Source organism: Saccopteryx leptura, chromosome 3 (assembly GCF_036850995.1).
Source record: "Saccopteryx leptura isolate mSacLep1 chromosome 3, mSacLep1_pri_phased_curated, whole genome shotgun sequence".
Taxonomy (NCBI): Eukaryota; Metazoa; Chordata; class Mammalia; order Chiroptera; family Emballonuridae; genus Saccopteryx; species Saccopteryx leptura.
Window position 1 is genome coordinate 213,359,410 of NC_089505.1, and position 6,000 is coordinate 213,365,409.

Here is a 6,000-nt window from a genome sequence, read left to right on the forward strand (position 1 = left end):
TTTCTTTGCATCTTTTTATGATTTTGTATGACTTTTTCTGAAGTGTTTTTGTTTGTTGTGGTTACTCTCTGTTTCTATGAGTCTCCAAATCCCTCTAATCTGAGCTCCTCAAGGCAGAAAAGGATTTTCATTTTCTAGCTGTGTCCTTAGTTTCTTCGACAGGAAAAAAATGTTAATTTTGTTGATATAGCAACAGGAAAGTACCAACAAGGTCAGGTAATGTCATTTCTTATTTAACTTTCATCAAATTGGAGAAAAAAGTTGGCTTACTCATCAAAAGCTGGTAAAACTAGTATATTTTAAACACTCCTATAGTTAAAGAAATTATAGTGATTTCACCCCCACCCACATGAACCATGATATTTTGGGCTTTATATTTTTAGAGAAAAGAAGCTAACAGTTATTCAAGCCCCTGTGTAAGAATACACACATTACCTAATTTACTCCTTATTAAAGCCCTATGATGCCTGACCTATGGTGGTGCAGTGGATAAAGTGTTGACCTGGAATGCTGAGGTCAGTGGTTTTAAACCCTGGGCTTGCCTGGTCAAGGCACATATGAGAAGCAACTACTATGAGTTGATGCTTCTCACTACCCCCCTTTCTTTCTCTCTCCTCTCTAAAAAAAATCAATAAATAAAATCTTTAAAAATAACCCTATGAAAAAGATTTTAGCCCATATTATGGAAACGGAACTTCAAATGGTTGTCATTGTTTTCCAAAACTGTTTTACTTCAACCCACAGTAAGAAACGCATTTTATATCATGACCACTGAAGAACACACAGATATGCCTTTACTGAGATAAGTTAAAGAAATAATACTTAGCCTTACTATATGCAACATATTCTGATATTTCCTATTCTATTTCACTTTTTAAAAAGCTTTGCGCTTTTTTTTTTCTGTCGGCGCCAAGCAATGGGCATTTCTAGGGACAACTGGCACAAGCGCCGCAAGACCGGAGGCAAGAGAAAACCCTACCACAAGAAGTGAAAATATGAGCTGGGACGCCCTGCTGCCAACACTAAGATTGGCCCCCGCCGAATACACACAGTCCGTGTGCGGGGAGGCAACAAGAAGTACCGAGCCCTGAGGCTGGACGTGGGCAACTTCTCCTGGGGCTCCGAGTGTTGTTGTACGCGCAAGACACGGATTATTGATGTTGTCTACAATGCATCTAACAACGAACTGGTCCGCACCAAGACCCTAGTGAAGAACTGCATCGTGCTCGTTGACAGCACACCATACCGGCAGTGGTACGAGTCACACTATGCGCTGCCCCTGGGCCGCAAGAAGGGAGCCAAGCTGACTCCTGAAGAAGAAGAGATTTTGAACAAAAAAAGATCAAAGAAAATTCAGAAGAAATATGATGAAAGGAAAAAGAATGCCAAAATCAGCAGCCTTCTAGAAGAGCAGTTCCAGCAGGGCAAGCTTCTTGCATGCATCGCTTCAAGACCAGGCCAGTGTGGCCGAACAGATGGCTATGTGCTAGAGGGCAAGGAGCTGGAGTTCTATCTGAGGAAAATCAAGGCCCGGAAAGGCAAATAAATCATCCTTCCTCCTTCCTGTCTTAGTACATGTAATAAAAGTGTTTATTCTGGAAAAAAAAAAAAAAAAAGCTTTGCATCTTAATAAATCAGTTTCATAACCCACTAATAGGATACAATCTATATTTTGAAAAAACTGGACTAAACATTCAAAATTTTATGAAAATAATAAAATAAAATAAGTTTTATGAAGTGGTAAAGCTAAGATTTGAACTGAATTCATGCTCTTTCCAGCAAAAAAAAAAAAAAGTTTCCTCATGAACACTTAACAAACACTGCTTTATTAGTTATATTAGTTATGTTATGCTTAGTTTTATCTCATAGGATGGAGCCAGCAGGATGATCCTAGACAAAGAAGTAGACCTACTGAGGAACCATGAGATAAAACACTTAGACCAGTGGTAGTCAACCTGGTCCCTACCGCCCACTAGTGTTAACTATAGTAAGTTGTTTTGATCAAGATTTATTTTGCCAAACTTAGCAAAAATCTGACATAAAGTACTTGGTAAGTAATTACTATATGCTTTAACTTGCTGTAACTCTGCTTTATAAACTTTATAAAGTAAAGTTACTTCCCTACTTTATAAAGCACCATTACTGTGGAACAGTTGGGCAGTTAGAAAATTTTACTACTAACAGAGATACAAAAGTGGGCGGTAGGTATAAAAAGGTTGACTACCCCTGACTTAGACAAATATATAATGACATCAATTCCGCTGTCTGGTATGGGTGAATGTGGCATTTGCTTTGAATTCTAAAGAAAGTTGTTAACCACAAAAATGGGCAAAAAAATTACTTATTTGGAGCCACAGACTAGACATACAGAGTTTGTCTTGGTTTATAGCAAAATATTATTTCAGATTTAATTGTTATAAATGATCTTGAACTTAATTTATAATAGGGCTAAAGTGAAAGAGATGACACTGAGGGCTAAGGTAATGGGAATGGGGAATGTGGTATGGGGAGAGGTGAAGGAATGGAAAGTAGAGAGGTAGAAGTAGACAGTCCCTCAAATCTTGGTTTAGCCTTTCATCTAATGAACTGAAGATTGCCTGAACTACAGAATAAATCTTGTTTCATGTTAGATTTTAAAAACAGAATAATTTTTAAAAGTAGACTACTTAACACACCCTGTAACATACATGTAACCCTCAAAATCCTCCAGTGGCCTGGTCTCCCAAATTGAATAGATACATCCTCAAACCCAATCATGGTAAGCAGAAAATTTCCTCAGATGCTTCTATCTCTCCTATCTACAGTGGTTTATTTTCCCATATGTCTATCACCTCTAATGTGTCTGTGGCTTTTTCCAGTCCCTCATTTTCTCCCACATGCATAATGACAACAGATAACTGGCTGGTTCCTATTGATTCCAGTTCCCCCATTCTCAGATGCAAACTTCATACCTTTTATACACCCATTCACTCAACAGGGAACTATAATGGCTGTGTGTTCTTTTTCTAGTTTACTTCTCACTATTGTTCATATATATCCCTTCTGCTTGACATGTCTCTCTACTGGGTTATAATGCCAGGCCAACACCCTAAAACCCTGCTTTTCCTGGAATGCCCTCCACTTTTTCACATATCTTAGGTCTACTGATCTGAAAGGCCTAACTCAAGCCTACCTTTTCTTTTTTTGAGAGTCAGAGAGAGGGACAGATAGGGACAGACAGGAAGGGAGAGAGATAAGAAGCATCAATTCTTCGTTGCAGCTCCTTAGTTGTTCATTGATTACTTTCTCATATGTGCCTTGACCAGGGGGCTACAGCAGAGCTAGTGACCCCTTGCTCAAGCCAGTGACCTTGGGCTCAAGCCAGCAACCTTGGGCTTCAATCCAGCGACCTTTGGGCTCAAGCCAGATGAGCCCACGCTCAAGCTGGTGACCTCAGAGTTTTGAACTTGGGTCCACCGCATCCCAACTGCTCTATCCACTGCAGCACCGCCTGGTCAGGCAAGCTTACCTTTTCCATGAAGCGTTCCCAAATTACTCAGCCCAAAGTGCTCTCTGAATTTAATTCAGCTCTTACATAGTATAGTATCATGATTTAGCTCATTTTACTATGTGTCTTACATTGTTCTGTTCTTGCTTTATGAGTTAGGCTTGTCCAGCTTAATTACTACACACCTCTACTGGGAAGACACACCTGATCCTTGTCTGAGCTGGGTACTATTATTCTGGGCTCCCACAGCTCTCTGTGCTTAGTGTTAACATAAATCACATGGGGCTGTGATCATTACTGACTTGAAGACAGAGCCAAAGTCAAGTAGGTTCTGGAAAATGCAAATGCCTAGCATTTAAAAAACAAGAAAGAAAATATAAACAACACAGTAATTGACTCCTACTTCTGGCAGCATGGATAAGAGAAAGAGCTTCTCCATTAAAATACAACCAGATCCTGGATAAATTACAGCAAGCATGTTATTTAGCATGCAGCTAAGCTTGCTAGAAAGGAAAATCACAGAGAAGAAAAAATAACATTAAGTTAAAACCTATATAAAGATGATTAACATGCAGTAGGAAAAGCAGGTATTCCCTAGGACAAATTCCAATACCAGTATTGGGAACAGAAGCTAGACCTTGGGCCTAGACAAGGAAGGGGAGAAAATCTGGAACTCCTGAATTAAACTAGGAGTCATGAAGGGGCCAACACAGTTCCAGGTCAGGAGCACCCTCTGGTTCCTGGCAGAAGCAAATGCAAATCCTCTGTGGAGGAAGGTACCCATAATTTGGCCCTCTGGATTCTTACAAATGAAGCTTAATGAAATCTGAGCTCGAAACCCAAACATAAAATATGCAAGGAAACAAGCTACCACAGGCAAAACTACAAAACAGACTTAAGACACCCATGTTAAGTTACAGAATATAAAATAACAATCTCAACAATTTCAAAGAACTGGTATTGCAGAGACCATTTGAGCACAAATAATAAGCTGAAAATATTAGAAAGATAAATTTTAAAACATCCAGACACTTGGAAATTATAAAACGTCTTGAAATCATGAATCAAAAATGTCATAAAAGTAATTTAAATATTCTTAAAACTAAATAATAATTAAAATACTTTATAACAGAAAAACTTGGGGAATGTAGAGAAGCAGGTTCTTTAAAACTTATACTATACCCTAGCTCAGTTAGTTAGGGCATTGTCCCTATACACCAAGGTTGAGGGTTTGATCTCTGGGCAGGGCACATGCAAGAATCAACCAATGGCCTGACCTGTGGTGGCGCAGTGGATAAAGTGTCAACCTGGAAATGCTGAGGTTGCCAGTTCAAAACCCTGGGCTTGCCTGGTCAAGGCATATATGGGAGTTGATGCTTTCTGCTCCTCCTCCCTTCTCTCTCTCTCTCTCTCCCCTCTCTATAATGAATAAATAAAATCTTAAAAAAAAAAAGAATCAACCAATGAATGCATAACTAAGTGGAACAACAAATCAATGTTTCTCTCTCTCTCAAATCAAAACTAAAAATTAAAAAAATCTTACACTAGCCTGGCATGTGTGGTATAGTGGATGGAGTGCTGACCTGGGATGCTGAGGTTGCCAGTTTGAAACCCTGGGCTTGCCTGGTCAAGGCACATATGACAAGCAACTAAAGAACAGCTAGAGTGAAGCAACTACTTCTCGTTCTCAAGCCCCTATCCTCTCTCTCTAAAATCAATAAATAAAATCTTTTAAAAAATAACCACTAGGAAAAAAAAGCTTGACAATTCATTAGCATCAAAATTTAGATGTTATAAAACCATAAATCTAAAGAAACCAGGAGAAATGAAATACTATATATGAGATCCATAATTAATGATGTAGAAAACAAATACATAAGGGAGAGGTTCAATAAAGCTCATATTAGTAAGTAAATATAGACAAGGAAGATAAATTTCTGGTGCAACTGATCAAAAGAATAAAAAAGAAACCACAAGTAATAGAAATGAAAAGGACACACTACACAGAGCAGAGGCAAAAAAGAAAATAGAAGAAATTTCATTTAAAAAAGGACATAAAATGTGTAAAATCCTAGAAAAACTTTGTCTACATTGACTCAAGAAGAAATAGAAAGCACAAATAGCCTATACTTATTATTAATTTTTGTATTTTTTTGAAGTGAAAGCGGGGAGGAAGAGACAGACTCCCGCTTACACCCTATTGGGATCCACCTGGCAAGCCTGCTAGGGGGCGTTGCTCTGTTGCAACCAGAGCTATTCTAGCGCCTGAAGCAGAGGCCATGGAGCCATCCTCAGCACCTGGGCCAACTTGCTCCAATGGAGCCTTGGTTGTGGGAGGGGAAGAGAGAAAGGAGAAGGGGAATGGTGGAGAAGCAGATGGTTGTTTCTCCTGTGTGCCCTGGCCCAGAATTGAACCTGGGACTTCAACATGGCAGGCTGACACTCAGCCAACCAGCCAGGGCCAGCCTATACTTATTGAAGAGATTGAATCAGTTAAAACTTTTCCCACAGAG

At 39.2% G+C, this 6,000-nt stretch overlaps 1 pseudogene; it reads left to right on the forward strand.

Annotated features, from left to right (window-relative positions):
* Nucleotides 1–880: 880 nt before the first annotated feature.
* LOC136400569 (small ribosomal subunit protein eS8 pseudogene) lies at nucleotides 881–1,623 on the forward strand (annotated as a pseudogene).
* Nucleotides 1,624–6,000: the final 4,377 nt, after the last annotated feature.